The sequence below is a fragment of the Lissotriton helveticus genome, chromosome 10, assembly GCF_964261635.1.
Source record: "Lissotriton helveticus chromosome 10, aLisHel1.1, whole genome shotgun sequence".
Classification (NCBI taxonomy): Eukaryota; Metazoa; Chordata; class Amphibia; order Caudata; family Salamandridae; genus Lissotriton; species Lissotriton helveticus.
This window is the reverse complement of record NC_136071.1, coordinates 902,632,734-902,654,574: the sequence shown is the minus strand read 5'-3', so window position 1 is coordinate 902,654,574 and position 21,841 is coordinate 902,632,734.

Here is a 21,841-nt window from a genome sequence, read left to right as displayed (position 1 = left end):
AATGCGCTGTAATTAACATAATATACGATTGGACCAGTCCACAGAAGTTGAGGAAAGCCCTTTTGTGAAGTCTCCAGTAGGTGTATTATCTACTGCCACAGAAAGGGATTGAGAAATCAGATGCAACCAGCTCAGAAGGGAGGCAGCAAAAGTTCTGAGTTCAAGTCAGAGTTTCAACCCTCCTGGCAGGAGTGCATTGGCACAGGCTTTCCCATCCTCCATTTTCCTTCATCTACAGCCTCCGCAGCCTTATGCGGATGAGCAAGGGGGTTAAAAAGGGAGTTAGGTTTTTCTCCTGATTGAAGGGACACAATCAATCTTAGTGGTGTCACTTCATCACTCCCCCTCTTTTGTCCCTTACAGGATCCAGCTATTATTTGTCACACCACTGTGTTGCACTGTGGTAAGTTTTTAAGATGGCAACTCCCTCATATACTGAAGTCCATCTCTCCCTCTGAGTCAAACCCCGCCCACTCTAGTCAAGTTTCTTGCCTCTCAACTTCAAGTAAAACTCCTGTCATGACTGAAGAGGCCTAGCAGTCCTCCCTCTATCCCTTCTGGGATCAGCCTTGTAGCCAATTTACTGGGAGGTATTGCTAAGAGATATAGGGCCAGATGTAGGTGGCCATTTACCGGCCGGTAACGGCCGATTTCGGCCGTTACAGACCGGTAAATGGGTTTTTGTGATGTAGGGGGGCAAATTTACTGATTCGGTAAAATTACCGAATCGGTAAATTTACTGAATCGGTAAAATACCGAATCGGTATTTTTACTGATTCGGTAAATTCTAGATGTAGGTGGGACTCTTCTGAGTCCCAAAGGCCTTACAGATTCGGTATTTTATCACCCAATCCAATTGGGTGGTAAAATACCGAATCCAGGTGTGCATGCACATGTGTGCATGCACACCTATGCCATGTGACAGACAGACATTCCCTTAGGGCATGTCTGTGTGCCACATGGCACACATGCCTGTATTTGGGGTGCTAGAGGGTGTCAAAGTGACGCCCCCTGCACCCTTGCTGAAATCGGTATTTACCGAATCGGTAAATACCGATTTGGTATTGCCCATTGATTCCTATGGGCTTCAAGGCCCATAGGAATCAATGGGCAATACCGAATCGGTATTTACCGATTCGGTAAATACCGATTTTTACAGATTCGGTAATTCAATTACCGAATTTACCTAAATCTCCCTCCTTCTATTTTACCGATTCATTAATACCGAATCGGTAAAATTCGGTATTTATGAGTCGGTAAAATAGAATTACCTACATCTAGCCCATAGAGATTTCTTCCCGGCCCCATCCTCTATCAGGACAATCCTATTCACCTAAAAAGAGACCTATTGTGGTCAGGGGCCCATGCTGTATCAACCTTGCAGCTCGAAGTATTATTTTCATTATGGCTGGCTCAGAGAATTATGCCCAATTATTAAACAGACCCCTGACCTCCCGGTCAGAGACCTGTTCTCTCCCCCAGCAGCTCCGCAGCAGTGCTGCTGCCACTGCCCCTGTGCAGGTAGGTGTTTGAGGCCCTCCTACACCCGCAGGCTCCTGCCTGCGCCTCATCCCTGGTGGTCCAGTGGGAGAGCCTTGCTCTTCTGCTGGCCGCTGCTGTCTGTCTCTGTGTTGGTGCCATTTTTCGGTCTTTCTGTGCCCTTTTTCTGTCTTCCTTCTAGCCTCTTCACTGTATTTTTATTGTGCCTGTCTTTATTGTGCCAGTTATTGTACCTGTGCCTGTGTGTATTTTTACCTGTTTTTCTGTATTCTGTGCCCGTTGCTCTCCGTGCACTTTACCGCCGCTGCTGCCCCCGCAGCCCCTCCCACTTTCCTGTTTCTGCTTCCCTCCCCTTCCACTACTTAATGGCGGCTGCTGTGCGGCCACGCCGTGGGTGTGCCAAAGGCAAGCCCGCTGTCCTCCTCACTCTCAACCCCGGAAGGAACAACAACTGCCATCGATCGACGCCGAACACCACCCATGGCCAGTTCTCCTGCCGTCCCTGCCACCAATCCTTCACTGCCGACTGCACCCCCACGGCACTTGCACCATCCGTCAACAACACTGAAGCGCTGATGTGCATCCTCCTCAATGTGTGCTCCCTACACAGAAACGCCGTAGAGATCTGGGACGCCTTCGACACCCTCTCGTCCGACGTCACCTTCATCCCAGATGGATACAAGATCCAGAGGGAGGACCGACCCAAACTGCTCAGGAGGAGGACTCGCCATTGTACACAAGAGTTCCCTCCGACTCTTCACCTCCACCACGAAGGACTCCATCCTCACAACAAAACAACTCCTTTTCCAGATTCAGACCATCCCCAGAACCTTACTCCATGGCACCCTCGCCTACAGACCCCCCGGACCCTGCTTATGCACCACTACCATTGCTGACCTAATCGTGCCCCACACCATCCCCTCCATAGACTACATACTCATCGGAGATCTGAACTTCCACCTCGACAACCACAGTGACCCCAACTACACCACCCTCCTGGAAAACCTCATCAACATTGGACTGAAACAGCTCATCACCACGCCCACGCACAAGGCAGGACACACCCTCGACCCCATCAACGCAGGAGGCAACAACTTCGACTTCAACCACACTCACACAACCCCCTTGGACAGGCCACCACTGCGTACACTTCCACATCGACAAGCCCACACCGCCCAAACTTGCACTGCACCCCCCTTGAAGGAACTGGAGCAAAGTCACTGAGGAACAGCTCAACTTCAGCCTCAACCACGAAGGCCGCACCACATCAACCGACACCAACTTGCAGCCAAAGGACTCCACACTTGGACCTCCAGCTGCGCAGACAAGCTGGCAGCACTAGGTAACCCTGGCAGACTCCGCCCAGAAAAGCCCCATGTTCACCGCCAACCTCCTAGAATCCCGACACACCTGTAGACATCTTGAGAAGAACTGGAGAAACAGCGAAATGCCAGATGACCACACCACCTACAAGTACGCCATGACGGAATACCCCCAACACATCAGATCCACCATAAAGACCTTCATCCAAAACAAGATCCTTGCCAACGCCGGCAACTCCAAGCAACTCTTCAGCATCATCCAGGAATTCACCAAGCCCCCCAGTGAAACCACCAACATCACAGCTTCCGAGGGCCTCTGCAACAAGCTTGGATCCTACTTCCATCAGAAAATCAAAACACTCTATGACAACTTCAACGACCAGACACCCAACTCCGAATCCACTTCCTGCTCCAGCAACGCCATCCAGTCCACCATCTCCTCCTGGACCCCAGTCACCACCGAAGACACCGCTTTGACCATAAAAGACAACCATTCAGGGGCCCCCATGGACCCCCACACATTTTCCACAGAGCCACCACCGACATCGCTCTCGAACTACGACACACCATCAACACCACCTTCAAGACCGGCACCTTTCCCGATGACTGGAAATGTGCAGAAGTCAGACCCCTGCTCAAGAAGCCCTCAGCAGACCCCACCAACCTCAAGAACTATCAACCCATCTCCCTCCTCCCCTTTGCGGCCAAAGTCACAGAGAAGACTGTCAATGCACAACTAACCAAATTCATCAAAGACAACTCCATCCTCGACCCCTCCCAATCTGGATTCCGCAGCAACCACAGCACCAAAACCGCCCTACTCACCGCCACAGACAACATCAGCATCCTCCTCGACCAAGGACCCACCGCAGCCCAGATCCTATCCGACCTCTCTGCAGCATTCAACAACGTCTCCCACCACACCCTCACCACCAGACTACATGACAACGGCATACAAGGAACTGCCCTTGACTAGATACACTCATTCTTCACTGGCAGACCTAAAGACTCAGCATAGTATCCTACACCGATGACACCCAGCTCATCCTCTTCCTCAGCAAGGACCCAATCACCACCAGACTCAACTTCCAGGAAGGAATGAAGGACGTCGCATCCTGGATGAGCAGAATCTGCCTGACGCTCAACTCGGAGAAGACAGAAGTCCTCGCCCTCGACAATCCCCCTCGGCATGGGACAACACCTGGTGGCCTACTGCTGTCAGCAGCCCCCACACTCACAAACCACGCCTGAAACCTCAGCATCGTACTCGACTCCTCCCTCTCCATGACCCGACGTGTCAACGCCATCACCTCCAGCTGTTTCAACACCCTCAGAATCCGCTGAAAGGCCTTCAAGTGGATCCCCCATGAATCAAGGAAGGCCGTCACCCAAGCGCTCATCACCAGCAGACTGGACTACGGAAATGCTCTCTACGCCGGGATCAACAAGTCTCTGACCTGCAAGCTCCAGAGCATACAGAACACCGCAGCCAGACCTCAACATTCCTCGACACGAGCACACCACCCAACACCGACAAAACCTACACTGGCTCCCCATTTGAGAAGATAGTCACTTTCAAGATACTTACCCACGCCTACAAATGTATCCACAACACCAGACCACAATACCTCAATGAGAGAATCTCCCTCCACGTACCCTAAAGAAACCTCCGGTTGCCAACTTCACCCTCGCCAAAATCCTGTGCATCCGCAAAGCCAGAACATGTGGAAGAACCTTCTCCTACATTGCAGCCAAGTCCTGGATCGAGCTCCTGCTCAACATCAGATGTGCCCCCTACCTGAACATCTTCAGGAAGATGCTCAAGACCTGGCTTTTCGACTGAACGGAGCTGCTTTCCCCCCCCCCAGCGCCTTGAGACCCTCATGGGTGAGTAGCTCGCTTACAATTTCCTTGATTGAATGATTGATTGAAACATGTGCTGCTACCACGGGGGAATTTGTGTTCGGCCGGGCTTTGCTCCGCCGAGAACACACTACCGTCACTTTCCACTGACCTCTGCACCGGGCGGGCTTAGCTCCGCCGGCCCGGAACCACCACTCTCAGCAGCCCCGCAGTCCGGCTCCTGGTGACGCTGCTGCCATGCCCATCAATCCGCGCCAGGAGGCGCATAAAGATCAGTGTGGCCCGAGGACTTTGTGCTGCTACCACGGGGGAATTTGTGTTCGGCCGGGCTTTGCTCCGCCGAGAACACACTACCGTCACTTTCCACTGACCTCTGCACCGGCTGGGCTTAGCTCCCCCGGCCCGGAACCACCACTCCCAGCAGCCCCGCAGTCTGGCTCCAGGTGACGCTGCTGCCCTACCCATCAATCCGCGCCAGGAGGCGCATAAAGATCAGTGCTGACCCTTGTCCCGCGAGGACGCGCGCAGGACGCACCGGGCGAAGCCCGGGCAAAGGGCGGGCCCTCTGTGGCCCTCCGAGGCACGTAGAGGACGGGACGGGGCCACTCCCCCTGCCTTCACCACATTGCTAAGGTACCAATTTTCTGAACTAACTGACAATTTGGCAAGGGTTTACAAACTGTACCTTAGCTGAAAATTCTCTAAAACCTTCCACTCTCATGAGGTTTTATTATAGCCTAAGATTTACATACCCCATGATGACTCATAAGGGGGCGACCAAGAACTCAATCAGCCAGAGAGGCTTGTACGTAGGGCTACAAACTCTAGGAAGGCCATCTCCGTCCACCGCCATCATGAATGATTCTGCCAATTCTAGCATTTCCATTGATCAACCAGCCGACCCCACGAATGGTACAGCGCAACATCTTTCGCTGTTGGATGAGCTAAATTCCCTCTGTAAATCAAGCTATGAAACTGTGGAAGCCAGAAACGTAAGCACAAGTTTTTCCCCTTGCCCGCTAAACGTCCCAGTATGTCAACCCCAATCGCCAGTCCTCTGGTACAACTTCCCCAATCCAATGCCAAAACACCACACACTACTTCTCCTCTACCCATATCTAGTAAAAGGAAGCAGGATGGGGCCAAGCCCATAGGAAATAAATTAAAACAACAAAAACTGTGTCTTAGCTCACCACTGATTGCGACTAACACCCTTCTAAAATTGGAAGATAAAATAGACCAATGGATTACCTCTTTCAATGCGAACTTTCTGGCCCAGATTGAACTAATGGTTGGCTCACTCATCTCACCATTAATTGCTAAAATCGCCACCCTAGAGGATAGGTTGTTGGGAATGGAGAAATGCATTAAGGCCAACCTAACTTGTACTGAAAATCCTGTAACATCAATTTGTCCCAATCCACCTGGTACTAACAGCAACAACCAATCTCAACCATTGGTCCCTACCCTTCCACCCCCCAATGCACCTAAAGTCAACCATAAACCGGGTTCTTTACAATGTACTGCTGTAAGAGTAGAACCAAATAATAACACAACTCACATTCAGCTACCCCCGGAGGCTGCACCCTTTGTGTGTGTTCTAGCAGGAGTTCCAGTAATTAAAAATTGAAAAACTGAGCGGGAACAAGACTTACTCAATAAAGTCATATACTGGTTAACAAAAAACAGGTCCCTGCCCATGGGTTTTGATGGGACCATCATATCTGTTAGAAGAGTGGGCTGGTTAGGCCCCTTACAAAAAGACATTGATGGTGACCTCGTTCTTATAAAATTTAGAAGCAGTTCAGTCGTTCCCTACCTGCGATCTTTGCACCCCCGTGAAGGTGTTGGCCCTATATCCATCTGGGACTTATGTGACTTTTACCCAAGCAGGGTACTCACGCCTCAATTAAAACCAAGGGCAGAGCCAGCGCTCATGAAGCGCAGTAACATCCGTGCACTGTGTGGTCATGGCTTTTCCGCCTTCAACCACCCTGTAACAATGTACATCGGCCATGGGTATGGGTAATCACGAATGCAACTATGACACAAGGAATTTATTTATGTAACATGGACAAATGTTTTATCTTTATGCCATTTTGTGTTTTTGTATGTAACTCTTGTCATGAGTGTTTTTAAATGTATGCTTTTATGATTTTTAAACAATAATCAAACTAAGCTAAGAACAGACAGAACTATGCCTTTTTAGTTCTTAGCTTATTTAAATTACGATTTCCAAACTCACCGATACCTTCTGTAGGAGTACAAATTATGTAAATGGTAACTGCATGTAATGTCTGTTTTCTTTTTAATGCATCTTTTATGGTCCAACTGGGCCGAAATAAAGATTGAAATTGATTGATTGAAACATGTGAAGGAACCCAGATAGATCCAAACTCACCTAATACTGTGGTTCTGGACCAAACAATTTGGATACAAGGCAGCGACTCTGAGTTCTGTACCATAAGCCAATCTAGACATATTGTAAAAAAAAGTATGTATATAGCTCACAGTAAAAAGTATTACATGTTTCATTATTTCCAAAAATTGAATGGTGAAGTCAGTTTTTATCTCCAATCAAGTCATACTAATTTCAGTCTGAGTCTCATCTGTCACAGTGCTACCCAGACAACATTCTTCCTCACTCAGTCTGCATGTGCGCCCATGTGAGCCCATGTGTTCATGCACAATCTTCCAGTTGCTGGCCCATGGAACTAAGCCAAGGTCATATACCTACACAAGGTGCTAAAAGTCTTGGCAATATATTTTACTGCCAGCTTTGTTTATCTGTCCAAATGTGTCTCTGCCTCTAAATTATTTCACAACAGAATGTTTCACAAAGTCTTGCTATACTTCCCATTGAGTTCGGCCAAAGTGTGGTTCAAACTATTATAATGTTAAGACTCTATTACTGTAATTGCTCATGTCTTGGACCACCCGGAGCCTTGATCACTAGAACTTTACTCATTCAGAATAGCATCGCCAGACATTTACTTGATCTTATTTCCCATTCCACTTCCAGTGGCCATTTTCATACTCTTCAAAGCTCTCTGTTTATGCTAACATACTCTTCACAGTGGTGCATTTTTTTTCATTCAAGCGAAAATCTCTATGTTTTGCTCTAAGTGAGTTATTTGCTCTTCTACAACCCACTTCATCTTAGCTCCAAAAGGTAAAAAAGCTAACCAATGTGGTCACTGCTTCTCTTATATGGTAGCAAAATACTAGAACAATGTGCCTCACAACATTCAGTCCTAACAGAATGATCCCTCTTTTCGAAACAAAAACAAAAAATCTGGCTATTTGTTAGATTTCTCTTTCTGCCAGTATGCCCTAGCTGGGTATATAAATAACTGGACATAGCAAAACCTTTGCTGATCCCTAAAATCAGTTGCACAGCAGCTTACCTTACTTTAAAAGGTGAGCATTTGACACTACAGCTTAAAACGATTATACCTTACATCTTACTCTGGGTGAGTCTCAATTATGAGGTGCCAACTGACAAAAGATGTCCTAAAACAAAATAGGGAAATCAACTGGTGGTTTTCACAGAATAGAATGCGGTTCCCATTTTTTGAAACAAGATTAACGTCCCCACTTGGCACTCCTTTATGAATTCAATCCAATGATTAATGTTCCATCATATCGTTTTTATCTTCAAATAACATTTTTATTGGTTTACAAAGTCTATTATTCATAAATTACATTCCTCATTTTGCGTAATCACACATGAAGATATGAATCACCTATTCATTTTGTTGCACAGATCCCATTACTAGATCCCAATGCATTTCGGGAGGAAGCCCTTCATCAGTGGAGATATCCTAAAATTTAACCAGAATACCAATAATCAATGATCAAAGAAACATGTTCACCACAACTGTTTCAAGTGAAAAGGAAACGCCAAAGTAGCCACAAAAGAAACCGTCCAAGATGTTAAAAAAATATCCTCTACATGTTAAAGTGGCTCAAAAAGGGCTGCAGTGGATAGGAAAGAATACATTCGTGGTGCGAGGCACAACCTCCAGTGTGAAAGAACTCCCAGGTTGGAAAACGAGAAATAACTCAGTGAATCAAAGAAAGAACTCTGTTCACTTTGTACCTGTGAAACACCAGTCTCTGGGCAATGTAGTCCCCGGGTTTACCAGAGCAGTTCATGTGGGGACCGGCATGGATTTTTTATTTTTAAAAAATCATTGAACACCCTGTTTGTGTGTTTCAAAAATGTTTATTCAAGAAAATCATTAGATGGATGGTTGAAAAGTTGGGATTTATGCCATCTAACCTATCAGTGCAAGATTGTTTTGTGCCTTTTGTGTTTGCAATGTTTTGTCTTTGTCTTTGAATATGTGTAAATCTTTCATTTAAGTGTTGTATGTTGTCTAAGTTCTGATCATTCTGTGTGTTCTTGTCTAAACTGTTGTCAAAAAACAGTGGTGTTGTATATTAGTTCTTTATAAAAAAAAAGTGAGCCTGTGGTGTTTGTTTATTTGTGAATATTGTACAAATTGTAAAGTCTTTTGATAAAATGATTAAAGGAGAAAGTCTTTTAAAAATAAAATAAACTAGACAGTGAAACGGATGTCTCGCGGTCACATAAAGTTGTTTACGTGTGCCTATATAAAAAAGTGCCAAAAGAAATATCAGTACTGGCACGTCGGTTTTTGTTTAAAAAAACATTTGCAACACGGAAGGATTTCCAGTCAACTATTGCTGGCTGTGTGCCTCATTAGGCACCAGCATTGGGGGAACAGTTGCAGTATGTGGCGTTTCACAGGGTTGGGTACTATAATACTGGCTCCTGAACAGCAGGCGCTGCAGAACCTGTGAAGGTAGGTATTTGTCTAGCTGTGCAACAGCGGCCTCATAAACCAACGTGGGAGTGATTTAAATGAAGGTAGGCTGTCCCTCACTAATGGTAGTTGGAGGGGCCGAGAGAGGGGCAGCGCCTGGGAACCTGCCTTTATGGTACCTTGAGTTAGGGGTTGGTGCCTCACCTAATTCCTCGTGAAGCGACTGAGAAGTGTGGCACAATCGTTTCTGTTGGTTAGTCTGTACACTAATCACCATTATTACTTGCCATAGTTCTCATTTTTGGAACTGATTCAGAATATAACTAAAAAAAAATCCTTAAGTGAAGTAACTGACTCCTGAATTAGCTGTGCTAATGCTTCTTTAATGTCAATTTAATGGTACACTAATGGAACAGTGTTACACTAGTGAGAGAGTAATAGCTGTTAGTTGCGTTTTTCTCTGCGTGTTTTGACCATTCTGGTTTATTCAGCATTGAGGTTTATGCCATATTTTACATCATATTAATAGTCCTATTGTAATGTTTGACATGGAGAAGTGTGGCTCAGGGGTTAGAGGCAGCACACCTGGAAGCTGAGATTGGTCTTGGACCAGGGTTCAATCCCCCGCCTCGGCGGGTCTTGGGCTAAAAAAATTCCACGGACTCGATAATTCTCGCTTCGGTGCCTACTCAACTCACGGGTTCAGACTCTGGGCAATAGCTTGCTTAATCTCCACTACGGCCCCTCGCGGAGGGATGCCTGGCTTTCACCTTGTGGATACCCTGCCTGAGGTTATCTCACAGGGGAATACCAGGACAGGTTCCCTAAGAAAGCACCGTGAGACCCCTTTGCGGGGGTGATACGTGCGTTATATAAGTAACCATGTTTACATTTACGTTTTTACATATAACTCTGTTAGAGTGTATTAATAATTTTCTTATGTTCCTTATCTAGCAGTTTGTACTACTTCACTTGCATATAGCAAGTTGTGTATTTGAAAGTTTTGAACTACCCTCATGGGTGCTTCAAGCATGTCTCAAATACCTCCCTTCCTAAATGAAATAGGCAAAGCAATTCTGCCTTGGAAACAATGGGTGAAAATGTTTGAACCAAATCTGATAGCTATAGGTGGTGACAGATATTCTGCATTGCGCAAACAGCATATCCTTTTAGATAATTTAGAAGTACATGGTAGAAATGTTGGTGAGAATTGAATTGATTCTCTAGAAACTAATGAAGAAGGAGAGGGAAGAGAAGGAGAAAGGAGAATAGATGTGTATGTTAAGGAAATTAGAACAGTTTAACATTGTATTAGCAAGGCACACATTTTTTCCAAGACCCAAGGAAAGAATGGGAAGGTAATAAATTACTCAGCTTTCCTGAGGGGATTGTCTTCAACGTGTGAATTTAGGAATTTAACCAACTCACTCATTAGAGACCATCTTGTAAGGTGCACTAAAGAAACGAAAATACAAGAAAGATTGTCGGCAAAAAAACCTGATTTACCTAAAATCATTAACATTGGCAAAAGCATCGAAGCCACAGCAGTGTGTATTAAATAAATGGGAGAATCACATAAGTTATACCAAATAGCCAACATCGATAACAGTAAGAATCCCTGTGAAGACATTTTCACCATAAAAAGTGGGGTTATAAAGAAGGGGGTGGGGTTGTACAGAAACAAATTGGAAAGCAGGACAGTGGGTTGTTGTGAAATAACCTGCAAACCCCAGAAATAAATGTAATTCGTATTCCGAACCAATAAGGATAAAACATGTAAAGAGAATTGTGGTCATCCTCGAAGATGGTCATACATGGAGCATGGACAGAATTGCTCATTGCCCTGGAAGCACTTATATCAACGAGGGAACGTGATACTTCTGAGGTCAAGACAAATACTGGAGAACTCGCCACATGGACTACAAGAAAACATTGTCCTCCATTGTGGCAATCAGATTATAGTATGCAATAATACCTCTATTTGATTGTACTATTTACTGATGTTCTATTCAGGAAGAAGAAGGAGTTGCTGTAATAACTTAGTTGTAACTCTTTTTCCTGTTTCGCGTAAGGACGGAGAAATCTTATAAATATCATTTCTGTGTTCTTTTTCCTGTTCCTCTTTCCCTTTTCTTTTTTCTTTCCTATTCCCTTTCCTCCCGTCACCCCTTCCTTCCCGTATGGTGGTATTGGAACATTCCACTCTGAAGGTTGGTTTAGACAGTTGTGATGAGTGAAAGAATCAAATGGTAGAATGGTTAGAGCCTTACTGTGAGCACAGAGTTGGAGGCACATCATAAGAATAACCTTGATTTCTACCTTCTTGTGGGTGGTAATCCTTTACAGCAACCTGACGCCCAAGTTCCATAACCCTCTTTTTGGAATCTCGGCAGTATTTTTGATCAGGACCTTTCTGTCTCTGCTTAAGTTAATAAACTGTCTTCCACCATATTTCCTCCTTGCCTCTCTGAACATAATCTCCCTATAGTGGTCCAGATTATTATTTTTAGTCATCTTGACTAATGCTCACCCTCTGCTTCAGATCCCTATGCCTTCACCCTCCTCATCTTCCCTGAAATCTCTGCACGGACTTCTAGTTGCTAAACAGGCCACTGTTACAGCCATTTGCAAGGTATTTTACCAGCTTACTATAGAGGTGTTCCCATTCCCATATACGATCTGAAAGAGTTTTAATGTTACTGTCCATATCAACCTCTTAGGCCTGAGAAAATCATCTTCTTTTGGTCTCCTGGCTCTGCTCGTTGCAAGCGGGTGGTCTTGCCTTCTCAGTTATCGCAGCCAAGATTTGGAATTCACATCCAGCTCATTTTCCAGCTAATAATGAGATGCTACCTTTACAGAATGCTTTGACAATCTGGTTTTTGTCTTTATAATTTGTGCTTTGTCCAGCCTCTTTGATCTCTGTAGCGTTATACCGTGCAGCGCCAGCACGCCTTTTACGTAGCAGTGCACTTTACAAATTCTATTTAAATTTCATTTTATATTACATTGAACACTTAGCTATAATTACGATAAACAGGCCCTGTCCATATTATTTATGAAGATTCAATCACATAACTCAGGTTGTCCTCACACACACAAGCATGCACACACATAGTATCATATATTAGACAACTGATTGCATGCAGATATACTTCAGCCTTAAGAAATTACAAACCCATATTCCCGCTATAACGCTTGACCAGAACGTATTAGAACTTCAAGTTGAACAAAAAATATATTGTTATTCACCTTAGTATGAGAGAACAAAGTGACACTTATTGCATCTGGAATGTTGTGGAAATTGTACCGTGAAGAAATTACCAAATTTGCTGCCTAATGGATCATCTAAGAGAGTTGTTATTTTCGCTTGCTTGGTTCCCACAGGACAATCCAGCTTCAAACCCAATACATTAGTCATACCTTTTTCACATTCATCTGTAATAGCTCAGATTAGCAATTCAGACACCTATCACTCAGGGCTCACACAGATGCACTTTCCAACAAGATCATCGTACTCAGATATCGAAGGCTAAACATTAGAACAATTATAACTCCTACCTCCAACATATGATAGGATAGGCAGACATTATCTTGGGCCTCTATATTTATTTATTTATTTTAAAGGTTTTATATAGCGCTGGTTAGACCCGGAGGTATCAGAGCGCTTTACATGAGCATCAGATCATAGTTACAGGTTACATCGTTACGAAGGTTACACAGTTATTAGAGCCTGGCAACATAGTTACTTGTAAGGTCAAGATAAACAATAAGCACAAATACGAATGGGGAAAAGCAAGCAAGGGGAAAGAATCAGGGGAGGGGGGCTGAAAGTATCAACCACACACCAGCCAACAAAGGAACTCAATCCAGACTTTCAGATCCGTACATAAATCCCTGTACTTCAGCAGGACGTCAGACAGACCTTCGAAAAACCCTAAGCAGAATATAGCACTAACAGTAAACAGTTTGTAATGTGTTGCCATGCAATCATCACACAAGAACCCTCACGACACAACAGAAGATCTTACATAAACCACACCTAACCCTCAAACGTACATGGCACTTAAGTAATATAGGTAATTACATGTAGTCAAACCAAACAGCACACTTCATTATTGGCACAACCAAACTTATAAAAAGGAATAGAACAGGCTAACTAAACCATACCCCGCTTGTATGCAAGCAACATGGCACAACTGCCCTACAATATGCAAGCAGTTCCAACAGCATAATTACAAATGCAGATTAAAGAAGGAAAATGAGAACTTTTTCATTTTGATGACCTGTCTTTATAAAGTGAGCATTGATCTTAACATTGGAAGTTAGGTGCAATTATAATTCACATCCCTCAAATGTTGCCCCACAATTAACCAAAATCCATTCTCTGTTTGCTCTTTGAAATCTCGCTCTATTCCGTTATCGGGCAGATGTCATTATCAAAGATGTCGATGTTACCTCTCATATTTTTTCTCCTAATAAATGCCCCTTGCTTGCTGAAATCCGGTTTCTTTCACAAGTTGGAGAGCAGCGTTTCATCATTCATATGGGGTGATAAATCTCTCAGGGTCGGTTTAGAAATACTCCAACTGCCTAAGAAGATGGGCGGCCTGGCACTCCCTTGTCTCAGTACATACTATTCTGTGTCCATTGCTGTACAGCAGCGCTGTTTTTCTAGGCAGGGGTCTAAGTTTGATAATTCTTTAATTTCAAAAATGGTAATATAGCCAGCTTGCAGAGAGCCATTAAAGAACCCAAAATACTAAAGAAAGTGAGGTATAAGACCATGTTGAACATTAGCATTCAGATGCGACAATTGTTTCGTAAATTTAAAATACCAGTGATTGACACCGACACCCCCTTGGCATGTTGTTCTCATCTTTCCCCTGTCTTTTGCTATTAGCTATTAGGAAGTAGGCAAGGATTAATATTCTTTTTAATTGGAAACTTTTTGGATCAGGATAGAGTAAAGTTGGTGGCAAAGATCTGAGCTCGCAACACCACACATGACGCCTCTCTCAGTTTCTGTTACAGACAGATGGCCTCCATTCTTAATAGTTTATATTCTATATGATGTTCACTCCTCGGCTGGGTTGGTTGTAAAACTTTTCAGGTCCGAAAACGTGAATGATTCCATGAGCTTTTTGTTTAAGAAACTTTGGCCGGATACTTACCTCTAATATTTGGACAAAATGACAGGAACATAGAGGTAGAGATCGATTGTAAGACTTGATCAAAGTACTTTGAGTCTGGATTTAAGTTGCTGAGTGGGGCACACTTCCACAAAATTGTGTGTTTTAATGCCAGGATGCTATATTACACCCCAGAGAGGCTTAACAAAGTGTTCTGCACATCTTCCAGAAAATGCCCTAGATGTAAGGGAGTGGAGATTGGGGACATATGTATATGTCATGCAAGGCCATCTCTGAATATTGGACACAGATCTTTGAGTATACTTTACTTAATGTTGGATGTGAGATTAAACCTTTACCCAGCAATATTTTGTTTAGTCTCACTATCCCTTCACAGGTGGGGAAACAATGTGCTCAATTAATTTTTATCTCTACTTCGGTGGCTTAATCTATTATTACTAGTCACTGAAAGTCCCCACTGAAACCATATATGAAGAGTGGCTGAAGACGATGAGAAAAACTAGCACAAGGGAACACTTGTATTATGCACAGGTGAATAATATACAACAGTGGGAAAAGATTTGGGAATTGTCGTCTGTGGAAGATGTGGTACAGGAGAATTGATATAGACTCTACTTAGCACTTAGTAGTATTTTAATGCTGTGTACGGCTCTTGCACTGTCCCTTTATTCTGCGGCCGGCGTGTAGCTACCAATTAGCCAGTCAGATTGTAAAATGCACTTTATTTGCACTGTCACTTTACTGTTTTGATAACAGGCTCGATGGAAAGGGTGGTTGAATTGTATTTTTTTTTATCTGTCACTTAATATCGTTAGCTATTTCGTGAATGTTAGGCCCTTTTGGCACTGCTGTCCAATTGCTTTAAATGGGCAACTAATTGTTCATATATGCACTGTATTTTGCTCTGTCACTTTACTGCATTGTATATTTTTTTCAATCAGTTTCTGGTTTTCAGTGCTTAATGTGGAGGCAATGAGTTAATTGTCACTTTATTGATTGCAGGGTTATATCTCAGCACTGTCCTTACACTGTCACTTGACTGTTTCACACACTTTGTGACTTTGGAGAAACTGAGGAAATGTATAAGCACTGTTATTTCATAAAAAAATTGAAATTAATAATATTAGAGAATGACAAGACATGGTATTACGTGCACAATGATTATCATTTGCTGTTCGAGGCAGTGGGAGTTAATTGTGAGAGGATAATTGTGTGTACTATATTCTAAGTAATACATGAAAAAAAAGAACATTGATCAGCAGAAAGGAGAGTTTATGTCAATGTGTGTATATATTCCACAAAATACAGGAAAGAAAGAATCTCTCTGGGTGTTACTACTACTACTTTGTGGAGAAGCGTGGCTCAGGGGTTAGAGGCGGCAGACCCGGAAGCTGAGATTGACCGTGGACCAGGGTTCAATTCCCCACCTCGGCAGGTCTCGGGCTCAAAAAATTCCACAGACTCAACAATTCTCGCTCCGGTGCCTACTTGAATCACAGGGTCACACTCTGCAACTCTGGGCAATAGCTTGCTTAATCTCCACTACAGCCCCTCGCGGCAGGATGCCTGGCTTTCACCTTGTGGACACCCTGCCGGGGTCTCTCACAGGGGAATACCAGGATGGGTTCCCTAAGCAAGCGCCAGGATGCCCTTTGGGTGACAGGTTTGCGCTATATAAGTACACCTACATTGTGAACGACAGCCCTTTTTCAATCAGATTCATATTAAACGGATTCTAATATGTTTTTTACAACAGATTCCTAACTGCGTTTCGTTGTGTTTAGTTTTGCTTTAAAGATTCTGCTTTTATCAACCATTCTAGCTCTTTCATAAGAAACAACAAGCTACCAAAGATTTAAGTGGTGTCTGGAATGTTGATGGTGTGACAATGTATTATAGGGAATAATTCACACTCTGGCATACCTTAAAAGGATTTTTCAAATCACCTCAGAGTACTATGACTTTAACAGGAACTCGAGTGTCTGCATTGTTTCTTTATATGGTCAGCAGAGCCAGTTAGAAAAAAGTATACACCTGGCAGTTCCACTGCAATGAATTGAATTTTAAATTTATCCCACTCAAAGATCCGCGCACCTCAAAGACAACAATGAAGTCACATTCTGTGTTCAATGAAAAATCTCCAAAGTTCAGGAGCACCATTGGAACTAGTCTGAGTCAGGTATCCAGCTGCAGCATCGAGTTTTAGCTGCAACCCTCTCTCAGAGGATTTTTCTTTTTAAAAAGTGATGAAGGCCTATTATTCTGCATTAAGACTTAGTAGACATTTTAACATCTTCCTTTAAAAAAGTGGCAAGTCCCTTTCTGAAGTGCGACTTTTTTAACTTTCAGACTTCCATCGGGACCAATCCACTTGGTGCATCAGAACTGGGCTCCATCACAGTTGGCCTGAAATTGTACGTTGGTGCTGGTCTACAGCAGCCATTGACTATCATTGGTGCTTTACGTCTTTAAAAATTCATATCTCTGGTTACCTGTATTGGCTTTTTGCACTTTGGTGAAATTTTGCTGATGCCATTTTTCTCGCTTTTTATGAATTAGAAGGTTTTTTGTTGATGTGTCTTTTCATTTTAACTGCTTTGTTACTTCTAAATACTTTACACATTTTATCTAAGTTATGGTTGTCTGTTCAGTGCCATAGATACTGGGATTTGAGCTCAGGTTTATATTTATGAAATCTTTGACTGGATTACACATTAACTTAATTACTTCTAGTGAAGTACCATACACCCCAAATAATAATTCACTTTCTTACATAAGTGCTATGAGTAACTGAACAATATCAGCATTCACTTATGCCAATCTAAGCACGTCAGCAAACATTCATCCATTCATGAATTCATTGTGCTCCCAAACTCAAGGCAATAAGCTGTCAGGGTGCATATTTTTGTGTGTATATGTGGTGTCCGTGGATGCATGCATCTGGTATACACAGATGCCTCTACTTGCATTGCACTGTGTCCTTGGTTGCCTCTTTTTATGTTACTTGAGTGAATGGATATTCATGCACGTTGGTAGCTAAGTACATTGATAATCATGTGTGTTGCACTGTAAGCATGTATTTGTGCAACATACTGTGTTATGAGTCTTGTCGAGCAATACCATCTAAAAACCAAAAATATTGGTGTTGTCAGTGGTTGTTCATTATTCCTATTCACTGTTCATTTCCCCATTGCTTACTTGACAGTTAGGGTTATCAATCATTTAAAAAATATATTTTATTAATAGTTGTTAGACGTGTCAGCCATAGCGTGGTCTTCCTCAAAACGTTTTGACTACTTAGCTCCAATTTTTGGTGGATTTTTGATGTGGTTGGCCTTAGGATTCTGTGGTCTTTACTACTGCTAACCTTTGCTAACATGATTGTGCGCACATCCCTAAACATGATGGTTCAATTGGCATATACCTGATTGGCATATTTAATTTACTTTTAATTCCCTTGTAGGGTGACATACCTTATACCCACGGTCTGTAAATTAAATGCTACCAGTGGGCCTGCAACAAATTTTGTGCCACCCACCTAAGCAGTAACTTAAAACGTCCTTGGTCTGCCATTGCAGCCTTAATGCAGTGTCACACTGCTATGTTGGTGTGACATTTAAACACATTGGCATGCCTTACACTCCCCTTTTATTACATTTAAGTCACCCTAGGATAGGCCCTAGATAGCCCATACAGCAGGGTGCTGTGTAATCAAAAGGTTGGACATTGACCTTTAAGTTTTGCATGTCCTGATTCATTTTTCTCTACTGTGAGGCCCACCACTGCCCTCAGGATAACATTTGGGATTCCTTATTACTTCTAATAAGCTGTAATTACTAATAATTGATATTCCCTGAGAGGAGGTGGATATATCAGGTTTGGTATCTAGTAATTGTAATTATAAACTCTCTTTACTGGTAAAATTGGAATTTGCATTGCAATTTTGTCAATATCACTTTAAGAAAGTTGGCGTTTTCCTGCCCTTAGATCTTTTGTGACTGCAGCCTGTCTTGGGTCTCATGACTTGGGGTAACTGACAATTAGTCTTTGTGTGAATTTCTCCTAGATATTCACACAAAAGAGGGATTAAGTGAACCTGAATGTGTCATCTACTGCTAGGATGGGGGGAGGAGCTCAGCACAGCCCCACTCACACCGGAATAGCCTGTGCTCTGCCTTCACACAAAGGGCCGAACAACACTGTATTGTCCCTGTCACTTGGAAACAGGGCAGGGGAATCAGGAATTCCCATGCACTTCCTTTCCAGAAGCTTCTCCCAACTTCCAGAAGATGGGCACCAGGGCATACAAATAGGACCTTCAGATCCACTCTTCAGTTTACTGATGGACCCATGGAAGGAGTCCAGGGGGACTGCTTGCTGCTGTGCACTCTGCCAGAAAGCTGCTGTACCTGGAAGGACTGTTTTGCTGCCTGGAGCCTGCCTTGAACCTTCAGAGGCCAGCCCTGCTGTTGAGCCCTGCATCTACAGCTGCAACCAGGACTATCAGAGGTGACTCCATGGACTAGTTTGCCAGCCTCCTGTTCAGGACAACAACAACAACAGGCTATCATCATATTGAACCAGCAGCTAGATCAAGCCTGAGTAAGTCCTGAATCCCAAAGAGGTGCCCCATCAGTCCTGGACCCATGATTGTGGTGCTAAACGAGCCCAGGTGGCCAGTTTCCAAAACTATGGAGCTACATAATATTTGGCCAAAAAGTGCTTTGAGAACTAGGAGGAGACCTGGACCTGGGCCCTACGTACGTTGCCTGTCAGATTCACTTTGTGACCTATCCTGTTACGTTCTTCCCTGCAGCAGAAAATCCATTTCAGCGGTGCTTTGATACAGGGGTATCTAACCTCGTTGAACTTTCTTAGCTACAGCTTTCTGCTTTGTTCCGCTGGAGTTTTTCAATTTCCATTTCAGGGACTAAGTCTGAATGTAGAAATCTTCACTGGGGCTTCGGCTCAAGGCCATCCAACAACAACGCTTCTTCATCTGACACCGCCTGCGGTCTTGCCCTGCTGAACTTTACCTTCTCAGACATTTTTCTTTAGAAATGTTTCTACGTCCAAAGATAAGCACTGACTGGGCCCAATCCACTTCTTGAATTCGAATTGCGCTCCATCACAGTCAACCAACGCTTTCGACTTTGACCCGGTCTTGCCTGACTAGATGTCTGCGATTGGCGCTTTGATTTATCAGGTGCTATTTCGAACCTTAAACTTTAAAAATTCATAACTCTGGTCTACCTATTTTGGTAATTTTAGTGTTAAATCATTCATTAAAATGTACTCTATTTTTCTTAATTGCTTTGGGTTTTTTCTTGTGCTGTGTTTTCCCTTTATTGCTGTCTGTGTGCTACACATCGCTTCTAACTAAACCTGACTGCTTTTTGTGACAAACTAACCAGCTTTAAGCACATGTAAACTTAGCGACTTTTTAGGGGTTCACCCTGCAAGGGACTGTGGCTGTGGCTTGACCTGGACTCATACCCCAGTCAAACAACTACTCAATTTCTCACATTGCTGTTGATCAGGACTTGCGTTTGTGCAGTACCAAACAGTGATTTGTGTAACACAAAATACCAGGTAAATAATTTGATACCAACTTGAACCATTTTAAATTCTCCTTAGACTCTATTGGCTGTTTTTATTTTTTCTACATTTAAGTAACCCTATCTTTCTCTATTTCCATGGAGATAGAGTTGATGCATATAGACATCCTCACTAGGGCTGATCCGCAAAGACTTTGCAAGGAGAGGGGGCTGAATGTGGGCAGGAATGCTTCCAATGTGGATCTACAGATAGTCCTCTGAGACTATGAGGAAGAGGCTGTAAGCAGTAACAGTGGAAAATGATTTTGAGGAGCGCCTGGGTATGAATGAGGATGAGGACCAGGACCCAGAGGATACCCCTGAGCTGAATAAGACACCCCTTTGCCCCCAACAGAGAAATCGGGATGCGGAGGATGAAGCAGGGTGCAGTGTGTCTTCCAGGGGCCTGTCACAAGTGGAGTTGGAGGACAGGAGGGAGGAGAGGAAGCTCGTGTTGGAGCTGGCCAAGCTAAGGATTGAGGAAAAAAGGATGGCACATGAGCTCAGACTGAAGAGCAGGAAATAAAGGTCAAGCAAAAGGACTCCAGCAGTAATGGTGGCAGCACCCAGCAGAACCCACTGTAGAGATGAGTGTCTGCAACCCCCAAGGATGTGGTGCCCAGTTATGTGGTGGGAGATGATAAGATAAATGGTTCTCAGTTTATGAAGTAACTCAGAGGGTACACAAGGTGCCAGATGAATACTGGGGGGTAACTTGTGGAGGTACATGCCCATGGTGGGGAGGTACATACTCCTGACACTAGAGGTGGGGGACAAGAGCATGTTTGCCCTCATGAAGGCGATTCTCCTTACCAAATTCAGCTGATCCCTGAGAAATACAGACTAAGGTTCTGCGACATTCACAAACTCCCAAACCAGTCCTGGGTGAACTTCTTAGACTATTCCAGCAAGCCACTTAAGGGCTGGGTGAGGAGCAGCAGGGTAGATGATTTCAATAGGTTGTACAACCTGATTTTGTGGGAGTACATGGTCAATACCTGTTTTGCAGAGCTGCGCCAACACATGACTGATACCAGGGAAGCTTGCTGAGGCGGCTGACCTCTGGACCATCACCATAGTGTCAAAGAAGGTGAGATCTACCCCTCCCTTTTAATAGCATTGGGGATTCTGTATTGCATTTAATAACCTGTAATTCCTAAATTGAGAAGAGGTGGCTATATCATGCTTTGTACCTATGACATTGTAATGATAAACCCTCTTTATTGGTGAAGTCTGATTTTTTTATTACAATTTTCAAAATTAAACTTTAAGAATGTTGGCATTTTCTTGCCTTTAGCACTTTTCTGCCTGCAGTCTGTCTTGGGTAACATGAATAGGTGACAGTAAGGCTTTGTTAATTCCTCCCAGACAGTAAAACAACAAAGGAATTAGGTTTGCCTGAATGGGCCATCTGCTGGCAAGATGGGGGCAGGAGTTGAGCACAGCCCCACTTACACCTGAATAGCCAGTGTTCTATCTTCACAAAAAGGACCTAACAACCCTGTATTGCCAGTTCAGCCAGCTGGTGCAGGGTAGTCAGGGAATTCCATGCACTTCAAAAACCTTTCCCAAAGCTTCTCCCAACTTCCAGAAGAAGGGTACCAGGGTATAAA